The 18,193-nt window shown below is 40.2% G+C and overlaps 1 protein-coding gene across 1 annotated transcript in view; it reads right to left on the bottom strand.

Annotated features, from left to right (window-relative positions):
• The window catches only part of TRPC5 (transient receptor potential cation channel subfamily C member 5), a 499,839-nt gene that overhangs the window by 92,013 nt on the left and 389,633 nt on the right, over positions 1 to 18,193 (bottom strand). The gene's annotated exons all lie outside the window — the stretch shown is intronic.

The raw sequence follows: 18,193 nt of genomic DNA, 5'->3' as shown, positions 1-18,193 counted from the left end.
AACAGTTATTCTGGCATGGATCTTTAAAGTAAGCATTTTGTGTCAGTCATTGGTGATGATATCAGTATTTGAGCCCCCAGTTATAAAAACATGTGGCAAGTCACTATGTAATGTCAAATACATGGTGACAGCAGGGCACATAATGAAATATGTCAAACTCAGCTCTGAAATTTGTATAATGAAAACCTAAAGGACAAACAATCAGTAGATTTGGTTTCCAGTACCATCTCTATGCTGACGACACCCAATTATACACTTCTGCTCCCGATATCACACCGACCTTTTTAGAAAACACCAGTGATTGTCTTACCGCTGTCTCTAACATCATGTCCTCCCTCTATCTGAAACTAAACCTGTCAAAAACTGAACTCCTCGTGTTCTCTCCCTCTACTAACCTACCTTTGCCTGACATTGCCATCTCCGTGTGCGGTTCCACCATTACTCCAAAGCAACATGCCCGCTGCCTTGGGGTCATCCTTGATTCTGACCTTTCATTCACCCCCTACATCCGATCACTGGCTCGCTCTTCTTACCTGCATCTCAAAAACATTTCTAGAATTCGCCCTTTTCTTAATTTCGACTCTGCAAAAACTCTGACTGTTTCACTTATTCATTCTCGTCTGGACTATTGTAACTCTCTACTAATCGGTCTCCCTCTTGCAAAACTCTCCCCGCTCCAATCTGTCCTGAATGCTGCTGCCAGGATCATATTCCTCACCAACCGTTACACCGATGCCTCTACCCTGTGCCAGTCATTACACTGGCTACCCATCCACTCCAGAATCCAGTACAAAACTACTACCCTCATCCACAAAGCACTCCATGGCTCAGCACCACCCTACATCTCCTCCCTGGTATCAGTCTACCACCCTACCCGTGCCCTCCGCTCCGCTAATGAACTCAGGTTAGCATCCTCAATAATCAGAACCTCCCACTCCCGTCTCCAAGACTTTACACGTGCTGCGCCGATTCTTTGGAATGCACTACCTAGGTTAATACGATTAATCCCCAATCCCCACAGTTTTAAGCGTGCCCTAAAAACTCATTTGTTCAGACTGGCCTACCGCCTCAATGCATTAACCTAACGATCCCTGTGTGGCCTATTTATAATAAAAAAAAAAAAAAAAAAAAAAAGGTTCCTCGCATCATGTTCTCATACACTTTATGCAGTATTAGCCCTCTGTGTCTGTACTGCTACATACTTAGGCAGGTAACTGGTTCATGCAGCTTTACATGAACACCTGAGCCTTACACTATAGCTGGTCCGAATAACTAAAGCAATTGTTACCATCCACCTCTCGTGTCTCCCCTTTTCCTCATAGTTTGTAAGCTTGCGAGCAGGGCCCTCACTCCTCCTGGTATCTGTTTTGAACTGTATTTCTGTTATGCTGTAATGTCTATTGTCTGTACAAGTCCCCTCTATAATTTGTAAAGCGCTGCGGAATATGTTGGCGCTATATAAATAAAATTATTATTATTATAAAGGGATGTCTTGTTAAAAAAGTGACAACATATCCACAGGAGATGTGGTCGCTTGTTGATCAGAGTGGGTCTGACTGCTGGGACCTTCACTAATAGGCAGGACTGGTCACTTTTCCCCCTTTAGAATGGAATAGCACTGCAGATGTGCAAACTATGCTTCATTCAGTAAATATGGGACTGCAGGGCACAGAGCTCGGCTTTTTCCAGGAGCCCCTTAGAGAATGAATGGAGCGAAGGTCAAGTATCTGACTCCATTTTGAAAGGTCCTGCATCAGGGATAAAAATTTCCTGATGGGTGCAGGTTCTAGCGATGAGACACCCTCCAATTCAAGGGATTGATGATAATTCACTCTAAGTGGATGGTTGCCAAGAGCAAGGTTTGGCAATCTTTCATTTTTTACACAGTAACATTGGGGCAGATTTACTAACACTGTCTAATTTCAAGACAAAGTAGACTTAGACTGTTTAACCTAGCTTACACCACCTATAAAATATCTTACTTTGTGACCAAATGTTGGCACATTTTTATGAATACTCGGTCACATTTCAAGCACCATAACTTTAATGCAAAGTCATGTCACATTGATGCGTTAGACATTAGGAGTAAAATACATGTTAAATGTGGCACAAGGCATGTATGGCAGCTATTGTATTGGGGCAAATTGCACCAGAATTCTGCATCAATTAGAATAGTAAATCTCCCCCCTTATGTTTAAGATTTTCTAACTCAGAATACAATTAAAATGCTGACATTGTTGGCCTACAAGAACCAAAATTTGCTCAGGCAAATGTCCTATATTTGATATTCCCGACTTCCCCCACATTATACTTGCCAGCAATACCAAAAAGAAAACAGGGGTCGCTCTGCTGCTAAAAAACAGGATATACTTTCAGCCAATTGACTAATTTTTTAATCCTGAAGGGAGATATATTATCATTTTGTTTAAAATTAATAATACCGAACTTACCCTAGTAAATATTTATAACCCAAATAAAGGCCAGCTATCTTTTCTAGGAAAGGTGTTAGAGCTAGTGGAGTCAATTAAAAAGGGGAGCTTCTTATTTTTGGGGGTTTTCAACGTGATCCCAAATGAAAACTTGATTCCACAGCTAGGAATAGGATACCAAGAATAACTTGGATAACTGGTTGACTGAAGGGACTTTTGTGAATACAATTAATTAATTAAAATTATAATACAAAATTCACTTAACTGGAGATATTAATCTTTTCTTTTTCAACTGCAAAAATAGGGAACTCATTGATAAATCACTGGAAAGTTATTTTTTGAAAAGTGATAGGGATGACATCTCGTCACAGGTCTTGTGGAACGCCCAAAAAATGGTGTTGAGAGGTGTTCTGATTCAAATTTCTGCTAGATTTATAGGGTTGAGCGAAACGGGTCGGCCATTTTCAGAAGTCGCCGACTTTTGGCAAAGTCGGGTTTCATGAAACCCGACCCCTGTGTGGGGTCGGCAATGAGGTCGGCGATCTTCTGAATCTGGTATCGGAATTCCGATACCAAGTTCCGATATGTTTGCAATATCAGAAATCGGTATCGGAATCCATATTTAAGTGTAAAATAAAGAATTAAAATAAAAAATATTGCTATACTTACCCTCTGACGCGCCCTGGTACCTAATAGGAATATACTCACCCTCGGACGCGCCCTGCTTCTTTCCGGCAGCCTTCCTTCCTAAGAATCAGCGCTTGAAGGACCTTCGGTGACGTCGCGGCTTGTGATTGGTCGCGTGAGCGGTCACATGGGCGGTCGCGCGACCAATCACAAGCCGCGACGTCATCTAAGGTCTTTCACTCGCTGATTCTAAGGAAGGAAGGCTGCCGGTTAGTACCAGGGCACGTCAGAGGGTAAGTATAGCAATATTTTTTATTTTAATTCTTTATTTTACACTTAAATATGGATCCCAGGGCCTGAAGGAGAGTTTCCTCTCCTTCAGACCCTGGGAACCATAGTATCCCATTGCACTGCATTGGTTTTCGTGTTTCGGCCGACCCCAACCCCGACTTTTCTATAGGATCGGCCGATTTCACTCGACCCGACTTTTGAAAAAGTCGGGTTTCGTGAAACCCGACCCGATCCTATAAAAGTAAAAGTCACTCAACCCTATAGATTTACTAAAGATAAAAATAAACCGAAGAAATAACCAAAAACATCCAATCCCTGAGTTCATTATATCAATTTAACCCTTCCACCCTTCTTCAGAAACACATATTAGACCTTAGGATAAAACTAAAAACCGTTTTAGCAAAAGAGTATGACAAGATTACCAAAAGCATAACAGAAACTATTATGCTTCCAATAATAAACCCACTAGGTTAATGACAAGAGGAAATAAAGTCCAATGGTCCAAAATGTGAATATTGTTGCTGAAAAGGGAAAATGGTCAGGACTGTATTAATCCAAAAGAAATCTTAAAATTATCTGTCCATTCCTCAACCTTCTGACAACAATATTAACAAATTTTTACATCTCCCCAAATTGACTTTAGACAAAACTGACTATCTCAACAAACCCTTCTCTACAGAAGAAATAAGTGACATTATTAGAAATCTAAAAAAAGGTAAATCACCAAGTATAGCTGGTTTTAATAGCGAATTTTATTCACCTTTTTAAATCATCTTACCCCCTCATTAACGAGCCTCTTTAGTAACTTTCTAGTATCCAGTAATATTCCAATGGAAATGACACAAGCCAACATTATATTCATCCCAAAAGTCAAAGGTGATCCAACCTCTACCAAATACTATTTGCCGTTTTCCCTTTTGAATTCCGATGTAAAAATCTACACAAAGGCCATTGCTAATGGATTAAAATTAATAATCCCCAAATTATTATTTGGTCCACTAGGTTTAAGTGTGTTTTATAAACAGCAGGCAAACTTCAAATGCCACCTGCAGATTAATCCTTTAAAAGTTATTGATTTTGCCAAAGTACCTTACCTGTTCCTTTCATTAGATTCTGTCAAAGGCCTTTGACAGAATCCTTTGGGGCTTTTTAAAAAACTTTTGTAAAATTTGACTTTAACGGCACAATGAAAGAAATCTTGGTTCTATATAATAATCCATCTATAAGAGTGATTTCCAACAATCACGCATCAGTACTTTTAAAATTTCTAATGACACCAGACAAGGCTGTGCATTATCCCCTATTCTTTTGCTCTAATTATGGAGCCATTTGCTGAAAGAGAAAAAAATAATAGCATGAGGTCCTACTGAAATTCGAAATTTTAAAACCAGTTTATTTGCAGACTATGTCATTCTTCCGGTAAGCAAATTCACTATCATCCTTGAGCGAAATTTCTAAAGAAATCAAAGAATTCACAAAGGTCTCTATTATAAAATAAAATTATTTAAATCCAAAATATTAGACTTAAACATAGACAGTGAGCTAAAACAAATAATTCAGGGCGAGTTTGAATATAATTGGGAGGGCCAAACTATCCCATTTCTGAATATCGAAATTACAAGAGATCCAAACAAATTGATAGAAGTTAACCTAGAAACGACTCTAAAGACTATAAAAAAAAGATTTATTCAAAAATAATAAATAAATAAAAAGTTCTAGTTGGAGTGGGAGAGAGCTCTGAAAATCATGTACAAATCAAACATTTGTGTCACCCTACATGAAACTTGTTATAAGTTACTTACTAGATGGTATCTCACACTTCGAAGATTGAATAAGATCTCTCCATCCCAATCTCCCCTTTGTTGGAAAGAATGTGGACACAGTGCTAATTTAAAACACATGTTCTGTGAGCCTAGTAGTATCAGTATCTATATATATAATTGCCTAGAATACTACTTCCTGCAATTTGTGCCAACTTCCGTGGCTTTGTCCGGAGCTAATGTCCGGAGCTAATGTCCGGAGCTAATGTCCGGAGATTAATTGCCTAGAATACTACTTCCTGCAATTTGTAAATACATACTACTAATAGAGTTATTAAACTCCACATAGTAAAGAAGCGTTTTAAATTTAAACAAATAACTTTATTAACATGTAAAAACCACATACACTTAAAAAATGCCTCACAATCAAAATTAGTGAAAACCAGACAGAGGTCAGCTCACGAATCGGCAGAACACATACATCTTATGGTATCGTACATATGTCATATGTTACCTCAAAATTGGTAGGGCCACGCAATGTAAATAGTTTTAAAATACCGGTACAGATTACATATATAGGGCACTGTCTGCGACTATCAAAAAAATGTCAAAGCACACTGTATACTCCTGTCCCCTTACCACAAATGGAGAGATAAAATTACTCCCCCATTTCAAGGGCAATTGCCCAGTGTTGAATATGGCATGGATAGACCTTATATCCGTATTGAAACGCTAATCCAATCACCAGGGATAGCCCATATAACCTGCATGTATCGCCAGTATCAGTATAAGGAAAGTACAGAGCTGCCAAGAAAATCCCCAGACAAACGCGCGTTTCGCATCTGCTTCCTCTTGGGGGCCCCCAAGAGGAAGCAGATGCGAAACGCGCGTCGGGGTTGACGGAGGTTCAGCGTGCCACGAGGCTAGGATTACGGCAAACACCGAGAGGTAATATGTATGAGATCAGATTCTGATCTCTTAATTGTGTTCATGTGTGGGCCGTACGGGAGGTGCAATAGGGGTTTGTCTGGGGATTTTCTTGGCAGCTCTGTACTTTCCTTATACTGATACTGGCAATACATGCAGGTTATATGGGCTATCCCTGGTGATTGGATTAGCGTTTCAATACGGATATAAGGTCTATCCATGCCATATTCAACACTGGGCAATTGCCCTTGAAATGGGGGAGTAATTTTATCTCTCCATTTGTGGTAAGGGGACAGGAGTATACAGTGTGCTTTGACATTTTTTTGATAGTCGCAGACAGTGCCCTATATATGTAATCTGTACCGGTATTTTAAAACTATTTACATTGCGTGGCCCTACCAATTTTGAGGTAACATATGACATATGTACGATACCATAAGATGTATGTGTTCTGCCGATTCGTGAGCTGACCTCTGTCTGGTTTTCACTAATTTTGATTGTGAGGCATTTTTTAAGTTTATGTGGTTTTTACATGTTAATAAAGTTATTTGTTTAAATTTAAAACGCTTCTTTACTATGTGGAGTTTAATAACTCTATTAGTAGTATGTATTTAGTATTTTTGGAGTGTTGCCCATCCTGGTTGTAGGGGAAATGGGCTGGTGCTTTGTGCTTCCTGCAATTTGTGCCAACTTCCGTGGCTTTGTCCGGAGCTAATGTCCGGAGCTAATGTGCGGAGCTAATGTCCGGAGCTAATGTCCGGAGCTAATGTCCGGAGCTAATGTCCGGAGATAAGTGACGTCAACAGTGTCCAGTGTCTGATTGGTTGCCGCCTGCTGCGAGCGACCAATCAGAAACGTGCCGTACTGTGACATACTCCGCCCGCCATTTTGGTGTGATTTTTGAATTTTTACCTCACAGCAAGTTTCTACTGCGTGGAGGCGGGCCCAGTGACGTTGCTCTTCAAGCTCCTGCCGAATTTCGTCAAAAAAATGATAATACCATTTACCAAAACTATATATATTTAGTTGTGAAGTGGTTCAGTGACATTTTCACATCCTGTGTAACTGTACCTTAAATAACAAGAATTGTCAAGAGCTGGTGAGTGCAGCCATTTTTTGTTCTTTCTTACTATTATTTATTAATTGTATTATTCTTACATTTGAATAAATAAAGTATATATGGATTCTAGACTCCCGATTCTTTAGAATCGGGCTGCCATCTAGTACTTTATAAAAAGTTTGAATCTCTTATTAACTCCTGTACACACAAGGGTGGTTTGCACGTTAATGACTGGGCCAATTTTTACAATTCTGACCACTGTCCCTTTATGAGGTTATAACTCCGGAAGTTCAAAGAGACAAACGGCACCAGGACTCAACAATGCAGTATTGGGAGCGCTGAATCAAATACACCTCTTTAGACCCACAACGTGCGGTATCCATGCAGTACTGGAGCGTGGTGCTCAGCATAAAAAGTCATAACAGCACAGTAAAACTTTGCACAAGAAAGTAGAAGAATGCGGCACTCACCAAGGTTGCGAAGTGAATATCTTTAATCTGTCTTTAATCCATGTACAGACTTTGCATAAAAGACAAGCGGAGACGACGAGGGTGCAGGGAGAGTGAGCTGGACGACAGCCGTTTCACACAATTAGTGCTTCCACGGGTCCATGGAAGCCCGTGGAAGCACTAATTGTGCGAAACGACCGTCGTCCAGCTCACTCTCCCCACACCCTCGTCGTCTCCGCTTGTCTTTTATGCAAAGTCTGCACATGGATTAAAGACAGATTAAAGATATTCACTTCGCAACCTGGGTGAGTGCCGCATTCTTCTACTTTCTTGTGCAAAGTTTTATAACTCCGGAACGCTTCAACGGATCTCGGCGATTCTGACATTGTTTTCTCATGACATATTGTAAGTCATGATACTGGTAAAATTTCCTTGACATTACTTGAGTTTCTTTGTGAAAAAAATGGAAATTTGGCGAAAATGTTGAAAATTTTGCAATTTTCCAACTTTGAATTTTCATGCCCTTAAATCACAGAAATATGTCACACAAAATACTTAATAAGTAACATTTCCAACTTGTCTACTTTACATCAACACAATTTTGGAACCAAAATTTTTGTTAGGTAGTTATAAGGATTAAAAGTTGATTAGCAATTTCCCATTTTTACAACACCATTTTTTGGGGGACCACGTCACATTTGAAGTCACTTTGAGGGGTCTATATGATTGAAAATACCCAAGTGTGACACCATTCTAAAAACTGCACCCCTCAAGGTGCTCAAAACAACATTCAAGAAGTTTATTAACTCTTCAGGTGTTTCACAGGAATTTTTGGAATGTTTAAAAAAAAATTAACATTTAACTTTTTTTCACATAAAATTTATTTCAGATCCAATTTGTTTTATTTTACCAAGGGTAACAGGAGAAATTGGACCCTAAAAGTTGTTGTACAATTTGTTCTGAGTATGCTGATACCCCATATGTGGGGGTAAACCACTGTTTGGGCGCATGGCAGAGCTCGGAAGGGAAGGAGTGAGCGCCATTTGACTTTTCAATGCAAAATTGGATGGAATTGAGATAGGACGCCTTGTCATATTTGGAGAGCCCCTGATGTGCCTAAACAGTGGAAACCCCCTAAAGTGACACCATTTTGGAAAGTAGACCCCATAAGAAACTTATCTAGATGTGTGGTGAGCACTTTGAACCCTCAAGTGCTTCACAGAAGTTTATAATGTAGAGCCGTAAAAATAAAAAATCTTATTTTTTTCACAAAAATGATTCTTTGCCCCCAATTTTTTATTTTTCCCAAGGGTAACAGGAGAAATTGGACCCCAAAAGTTGTTTTGCAATTTGTCCTGAGTATGCTGACACCCCATATGAGGGAGAAAACTACCGTTTGGGTGCATGGCAGAGCTTGGAAGGGAAGAAGTGGCGTTTTGGAATGCAGACTTTGATGGAATGGTTTGCCGGCATCACGTTGCATTTGGAGAGCCCCTGATGTACCTAAACAGTAGAAACCCCCCACAATTGACCCCATAATAGAAACTAAACCCCCAAGGAACTTATCTAGATGTGTTGTGAGAACTTTGAACCCCCAAGTGTTTCACTAAAGTTTATAACGCAGAGCCATGAAAATAAAAAATCTTTTTTTTTCCACAAAAATGATTTTTAGCCCCCAGTTTTGTATTTTTCCAAGGGTAACAGGAGAAATTGGACCATAAAAGTTGTTGTGCAATTTGTCCTGAGTACGTTGATACCCCATATGTGGGGGTAAACCATTGTTTGGGCGCACGGCAGAGCTCGGAAGGGAAGGAGCACCATTTTACTTTTCCAGTGCAGAATTGTATGGAATGAGATCGGACGTCATGTTGCGTTTGCAGAGCCCCTGGTGTGCTTAAACAGTGGAAACCTCCCAATTCTAACTCCAACCCTAACCCCAACACACCCCTAACCCTAATCCCAACCCTAACCACACCCCTAACCCCAACACACCCCTACCCCTAATCTCAACCCTAACCACACCCCTAACCCAAACACACCCTTAACCCTAATCTTAACCTCAGCACACCCCTAACCCCGACACACCCCTAACCCTAACCATAGCCCTAATCCTGACACACCCCTAGCCCAACCGTAAATGTAATCCAAACCCTAACCCCAACTCTAGCCCCAACCCTAACCCTAACTTTAGCCCCAACCCTAACTTTAGCCCCAACCCTAACCCTAACTTTAGCCCCAACCCTAACCCTAACTTTAGCCCCAACCCTAACCTTAACTTTAGCCCCAACCCTAATCCTAACACTGATGAGAAAATGGAAATACATTTTTGTAATTTTATTATTTTTACCTAACTAAGGCGGTGATAAAGAGGGGTTTGACTTACTATTTATAGAGGGTTTTTATGTTTGGCAGCTGTCACACACTAAAAGACGCTTTTTATTGCATAAAATATTTTTTGCATTACCACATTCTGAGAGGTATAATTGTCACGCCGTGAACGGCAATAAAGGGGCAGGATGGCGTACTGGGACCCGCACCTGTCCCTGATGCTATAAAGGGGCCCTGACTTGCCCTTACCTCAGGGGTATCTATAATGGTTAGGAGGCCTGAGCCGCCAGCGTATCCCTGTCTCCTGTGTAGACCCTATCAGTGGTCCCCTCTCCCCCCAGGAAGGAGGACTGCACAAAAATTGCAAAATGACAAATAGACAGGGAATACAGAAATAGTAACTTAAATAGCAAACATCCTGAAAACTCACACAACCACTGAGGAAACACTGAATAGTAAAAAAGGGGGGGGGAAAGAACAAAGGAGAGAAAACAGGTTTAACGTGCAACCAAATAAGCAGACAACCATCTAAGTAGATAAACCTCCAAGCTCCAGCACTATGCTCCTTCACACTCCAAGCCAGGCAGCTGAACTGATCACTGACAACAGTTGTAGTCAAAGCTAGGTCTATATAGAGGATGAGATTACAAAATCCAATTCAGTTGAGAGACCAAGCTCTCAGCAACTTCAGCAGCAAGGTTAACTCCTGCACTGCTGGCACAAGGCAGCCAGGTCAGAATTCAGGAGAAGAGCTTCTGTTCACTGTGTGTGAACGAGGCCCAGAGCGCTGCGGTTCTCTGAAGCCTCTTAGTTGTGGTAGCCCCGTGACAATAATTTTTCCATATTTTGGTCCACAGAGTCATGTGAGGTCTTGTTGTTTGCAGGACGAGTTGATACCATTTTTGAGCACATGACATTTTTTGATAGCTTTTTATTCCGATTTTTGTTAGGCAGAAAAAACAAAAAACAGCAATTCGTGAATTTCTTTTGGGGGGGGGGCGTTTATACTGTTCCGCATTTGGTAAAATTGATAAAGCAGTTTTATTCTTTGGTTCAGTATGATTACAGCGATAGCTCAGTTATATCATTTTTTATGTTTTGGTGCTTTTATACAATAAAAACTATTTTAGAGAAAAAATAATTATTTTTGCATTGCTTTATTCTGAGGGCTATAACTTTTTTATTTTTTGCTGATGATGCTGTTTGGTGGCTCGTTTTTTGCGGGACAAGATGATCGGTGGTACCATGTTTATTTATATCCATCTTTTTGATTGCATGTTATTCCACTTTTTGTTCGGCAGTATGATGATAAAGCATTGTGTTTAAAGCATTGTGTTTTTGCCTCTTTTTTTCTTTTTCTTTTTACGGTGTTCACTGAAGGGGTTAACTAGTGTGACACTTTTATAGGTCGGGTCGCTATGGACGCAGCGATACTAAATATGCGTACTTTTATTGTTTTTTGTATGTACATAAAGAAATATATTTATTAGAACAATATATATATTTTTTTATTTATTTAGGATTTTTTTTTCTTTTTGCACATTTAAATATTTTTTTTTACTTTGTCCCAGGGTGGGACATCATGCTATAGTGCTTGCACAGTACTGTGTCAGATCAGTGATCTGACAGGCAGTGCTGCAAGTTTGCTGACACCTACTCTCAGCAAACGCTTGCAAGCCACCTCCCTGCAGGACCCAGAAGGCCCCCATGGCCATCTTGGATTTGGGATCTGCAGGGAGGAGGATGGAGGAGACGCTCGGAACAGCGCGATCACATTGCGTTGTTCCGAGGGTCCCAGGGAAGCACGCAGGGAGCCCCCTCCCTGCGCAATGCTTCCCTATGCTGCCGGAATGCTGCGATCATGTTTGAGCGCAGTGTTCTGGCACATAGTGTCGGATGTCAGCTGTGATATTCAGCTGACACCCGGCCGTGATTGTACGCGCTTCCCCCGTGAGCGCGGCTGATCGGCGATGACGTACTATCCCGTCAGTGGTCATAGGGGCCCAGACCACCTCGACGGGATAGTACGTCTCATGTCGCAAAGGGGTTAATGAAGTCTTAGGTAACCAAATCTCACTCTCCCCTTCCCTAGCAATTCTTTCCTTGGGCATCGATATACTGTTAAAATAGCACCAATATGTTGTCTCCCACATACTAATTACTACCAGTCATTTAGTAGCTACGTTCTGGAGACATAAAGACACTCCTTGTATCGAAGATGTCATTGAACGAGTAGCAACACATAACGTATATGAGCATAATCATGCTTTTAAAAATTGCAATATTTTAAAAATATGAGAAAGCTCGGTCCCTTTGGAACAAGAAATGTGCAACTTCTTTGTCGTAACCCCTTTACATTAGACATTTATCTGTAGGTCCCTTCTCTCAAACAGAGGTTAACTCAAGTTAATTGATGTTAAGGGGTTTTTATTTTTGAATTCAATTGAAAATAATTTACTATGTATATATTGGTCAATTCTTGACCATATTCTGTGTATTTGTAAGCGGGGTTACAGAACTGCTGTGTCCTCTAATATGTCCCATTTTAATGACTTGTACATCTAACTTATTGTTATGTCATTATGCTGTTATGTACATATGCATATACTGTGTGATAGGGAAAGTGCAGCATATAGTTAGTCCACTAGATGGGGACATGGCAGTATTTAGGACTGTCAATAGTTACACATAGGAGGAGTCAACTGTGTATAGGATATAGGGTTTTCCTGTGTTGATGGAGAAGGGCTGGGGAGCCCGCACAGGACGGATGGCTCCGTAATGTTTGAAGTAAGAAGCCCAGCTGACCAGGGGCCAGGGAGGCCAGAAGTGCAGCAGTGCAACAAGAAAGAGATGCTGTGCAGAAGGAAAGGGACGCAGGTTGCTTCATCATGTGGCAGCTTACTGCATGGGCTGATGCCTTCATGTCTGTAGCGAAACAGACAGGGGAATACCTGAAAGTAGTGAAGCTGAACAGTGAGGATGCTGCAGTGCCAGTCGAAACGGCACGACCCCGTGACCTACTGAAGGATGTAGGAATGAACGCAGGGAAAGACAAAGAAGTGAGTTGTGTGGACCTGTATGTTGATGCTGTTACTGACATAGATGTGCTGTGTATGCAAACAAGTAAAGTTCTTCGGTTGAAGTTGGAATCAGTCTCTGTCGCTTTGTGTACTAAGTCAGAAGAAGTAGTACTTCTGCGTCCCAGGGAGCACCCGGGAAACCAAGCAAGTAAGGAAGTGGGACTTTATCTATATGATGCGGGTGGCTGGGGCGCGCTTGTGCAGACACCTATGTAGGCCATGACTACAGATCCGGCTGACGCTCACATATTCCTAGACTCTTTATTTTGTGTGGGTTTTTTTTCCCGTTTCCACTTTGTCCTATTTATGTCTTCCCCATTACCTTTCAACTTTAACAACTTTTTGGTTTTAGTTAAGATTTTTTCCCTTATTCCTTCCTTTGCATTTACTTTCCCTCTTCTCCACTCTTATGCTACGAATTGATATGTTATTATTTGGTTTCCCTTGTTAAAATTTAAATTTAATAAAAATTACTTGTAAAAAAAATAAATAAAAAACGTACTTTTGCATGATAGAATTGATTCTAGATAGCTATCTTGCATAAATCTGAAAAATACTTTTTGGAAGTGTTTCTATTTTAGCTGTGCAAGACTGAAAGGAATATATAATAGTTGTGTAAATCTAGATGTGGGAAACACTTAATAGGGTGATACAGTATGGAGGTAGAGTAGGAGAGTGCTGGTTACGCTCACCTGGTGATGTTGTGTAGCCACAACTCCTACATAGGCACGGAGAAAAACAACTGCTGCTGCTGTTGATAGTGTTGAAACGCGTTGTGCATAAAAAGCCTTTTCCTCGTTGTTATTTATGAAAAACTGATTATCTCCAGCAGCACAGCCCACCCATGTTTTCATCCAACTGGATCCAATATGCAGTAGTTATCATTTATGGTGAACATTAAAGGGAATTTGTCAGCAGGTTTCTACCATGTATTCCGACAGCAGGAGAAACCCTGATTCCAGTGATGTTTCACCACGGTGCACTGTTGTGATTTTTTGCAGATCTTGCAGTTCTCTGAATGCTGAGTAGGGTATAACCCTGCCCACACCACTGATTGGCATCTTTCTGTGTACATTGTATAGTGACAGATAGCTGCTAATCAGTGCTGGGGGTGTTATTGGACCAGGAGGCACAAGACAACTAGTCCAGCAGTGATAATATCCTGCTGATAAAACCCTGACTTTATTGAAACAGCAAAACACAGCTGACTAAGTGACACTTCCCTGGATTCAGAGGCTCTGCTCCTACATCATGTTTCTTTCAGATTACATAAATAATTGTTGTAGCTTTAAAATTGGTGATTGGTCACGTATAACACCCGCCGCTCAAAAAAAAAGTTTTAGGCAACTTTTGAAAAGCTAACAATTACATTAATATGTTAATAGCTTGATCTCTAGCTAAAAAGTACAATTAAAGAAAAATCTACAAATATTCATTTATTACACCCCTATCTACCATGACAAACTATTAGCACTGAGGTTGGCTGTTGGGGAGGGTTCCTCTGCCTGTCTACATGCTGCGGACTCTATTGACCGTGGTATATAAAGGATTATACTGCCAGGTTCTGAGTCATCCTCAACTCTGGGAGTTGCAGACAGATGTCACCTGTATAACACAGTTGGCACCCACTGCCTGTACATGTACAGAGAATTTTGGGAAGGGATTAAAGCTCTATGGATACATTTCTACTGAATAAGTTTGGCTTGCTTGTCCGATGGGCAAAAAGTATTGTGGCATCATCACAATATATAGATAAGAACAAACATTTTTATGACATCATATTTATAAGCAGCATAGAAATAAAGACAAACACTATTGTTACATCATTACAATACAACACTGCCAATAGATATATACAATTGGTATTTTGACATCATCACAATACTATAGACAAAGTATACTGAAAGACAAACACTATTGTGTCATCATAGTGGAGTACAGCAAGGAAATAAAAACACGCAAATATACAAAAAATAGTAAAATCACGGGGGCTCAGACACTTTGACAAATCATCATGTCGGTGGCTTAATATTTCTCTTGTTAATGAATAAACCATAAGTGTCTGTGCTGCAATGATATCATTAAAAACCCTTCCATGATTTATTTTTTTATTCCCGTAACAGAGCAACATAACAAAAGAAAGAAGAGTGAGAGAGACAGAAAAAGAAAGATATTGAGAGTGAAAGTCTTTAACCTTACGATCCCAAGTTAAAGTATTAGAACATGTGTTGATTCACAGTCCATTTGATTTTCCATTTAATTTTCGATATCTTTTGGTCAAGATTCTATTTTACTCGCTTAATTTAGCAATGTAAATTTGTGTTGATAAAAAGATATTTAGAGGGAACCTGTTAACAGTTTCATGCTTTTTGGTTCATCTCTGGCTCTTTGAAGACCTGGCCGGACTTGGTTGACAACTCTTTCTATGCCTACGCCTGTTAATCAAGCAGTGCCGAGCTTACGTTTTTAATGATACCATTTTGCTGCAAATACAATCTTTTGATCTCCCGTTATTGCATTTTAAAGCAATGTCATAAACAATCCAGCAAGTTTCTCCATGACATAGGTGGCACGGCAAAAAAAATCGCTCTATGGCACAGCTACTTTTCAGCATGTAGGGGGCGCCGATGGGCAGGGTTTGATACACACTTCCGGCATGCTCATGTTTAATGCTGCAGTCAGAGATTTACCTCAATATTTAACATGCTAACAGTTGCAATTTTACCAGATCAGCTGACATGTGCCTGAAAAGATACAGTCTCAGTGCCGGAGCCTGCATCAAAAAGAAGGAGGCGACCCATGACATACCTATACATCATAGGATAAGACTAATTTGATATAATCACACAGTAATAACTATTAAAGGTAGTCTGTCAACCCCCAAAATTAATTTTAAATAGGCTACACAGAGTAGTTGGGGACTTAGCCCCTATAACAACCAGACTAGCATTTTACCTGTTACTGGCACAGAGCCTGGAAATATAACTTTACATGCTAACGAGGGGGCTTTAGTGTGGCCAAGACTTCGGTGCACAACGGCGCCCCATATTTGCATATTGGGGTACTTCCCCATAACAATGAACCTGCCAAGGCTATAAACAGTATATAATTAGTATGCCCACATATCTATTGCAGTACATTTCCTAAGGGTTAACAAAAACATGAGGTAGAAGAGTATAGGAGGCAAACTTATATAGCAATAATATGGTGCTCTGTTAGGTGTACAGCCCTGCAGCCCCAACGTGCGTTTCGCCCAGCTTCGTCAGGGTTTGTTGTTAGCCCTCTATTGCGCAAGAATCTACTGAGCATGCATCCAAATTGACAACTGACACATGCTTTGCAGAGCAGAGACTTGTAGAGCCCCTGAAACGGAGGTAACAGAGGCTGCAGCTTTGACTGCAGCCTTTGCCCCCTGATGACGCATCAATTGAGTATCCCAGCATGCACTGGGATTCTTAAAGCATCAGAATAAGGAAGTAGTAAAAAAATTAAGCAGTTAGATAGTGTTTTTTTACCTATAGTATATTCAAAATTAGATTGGATCATGGCATTAAATCGATAGGGATTTAGGATGAAAATTAATTTGTGTTTCAGACCACTCATTTAAAAATAGAAAACAGCAAAATAATATATAAAATACCTAATTATGTTATCATCCTAATAGAACATGACTTTTTAATAATACTCAAGCCACAATAGCATAGATCCATAAAGGAATAAACAATTGAATATGGCAAAATTAAAAAAAAAACACAAAGTAGTGTGAAATCACCACAGCGGTCCACAATGCAGGAATAAAGGCAAACATTCATTTGTAACATCATCAAAATAGAGCACAACCAAAAAATAATTACATATATTTCAGTGAGATCATAACAATAAAACACAGGTATAGAGCAACAAAAACAATTCTGACACCATCTCTCTATAACTCAGCCCGTGACTCCGTGCCTCCACTACTGTGACACCATCAGAGGGACACAGCCCATGGCTCCTGTGACACTAGGAGGTCTCCTGAAATAATACACAAACTATTAGGAAACTGTCGACGACATCCCCTGTGTTGTCTGATTCTACAGGAATATTACCAACTATAAATGGCTGTGAGGGTCTACATATTCATTACATTTTTCAAGGTAATTTGATCGCTTCTTCACGCTGATGGTGACCATTTATTACAATTTATATTTTCTGTTATGATATACCGTACTTTTGACATAATCAACGGTAATACAATATAACATTATTAGTAACCTGGATTACAAATATATATTAAAAACTGAAAGGGGTTTTACAGTTTTGGAAAACCCAAGTTTCCCGGCTGCAGATTGTATTAAGAAACAAACAAACGTTGCTTTTCTCACCCTCCCTGGGTCAAGCGTTGAGACTCCACCGCTAATTCCAGTGTCTGTTATTGTCTGCAGCGCTGATGTCACCTCATCAGCGCTGTAGCCAATCACTGAGCTCAGTGGCTCTGCCTGAGTTGACATCACAAGCTGCTGAGCTCAGTGATTAGCTGCAGCGCTGTCTAAGCGGAAATCTCCAATTAGGTTTCATGTATTGGAACCAAGTAGAACAATTATCCTGTTACACTGATGGTTCAGACTTCACCACAGACTTTGACTGCAGCTAGATTACAGCATGTATAACAATACATCTTGTTATAGATATCTAACATTTGTCAGTGATGATAAATTGGCCAACATTTGAAGTCAGCAATATTTGCAATAAAATAATCATTGGACTGACGTGCATATATTGGAGAAATAAAGAGTGGGTTGGGAAGTTCTCCCAGCAAGATGATCCCATTAAAAACACAAGCAGGGCATTTATTTTACCCTTTAAAGACATTGCATTATTTAATGATACTAATGAAAACTACAAACTAACACCCTCATCAGCTTTGGGCATTTAGGTAAATAGTGGAAGAAATCTCTGCAGCCATAATTCTGACTTATTAATAGGACAACAAGTGATATTCATCATGTGGACTCCAACCTCTGGGAAGCTACTGATCAGCACATTTCTGCATTTCACTCCAAAGACACCTTCATTGTCCTGATTGGTGGGAGTGACAGATGTTGGACGGTCATGAATTAAACATTGGCCTTTCCTAAGGATGACCTACCAATGTTTCAGCTTCGGAGAACCCCTTTAGTATCAGACACTGGAATAATTTTAAATCCATGCATTCTGGGGTACTTGTCTAACATGACGCCATATACAATGTGACTAGCGAATT

Source organism: Ranitomeya imitator, chromosome 2 (genome assembly GCF_032444005.1).
Source record: "Ranitomeya imitator isolate aRanImi1 chromosome 2, aRanImi1.pri, whole genome shotgun sequence".
Lineage (NCBI taxonomy): Eukaryota > Metazoa > Chordata > Amphibia > Anura > Dendrobatidae > Ranitomeya > Ranitomeya imitator.
Note: the sequence above shows the minus strand (reverse complement) of the source record. Positions and strands in the feature narration are given on the sequence as shown.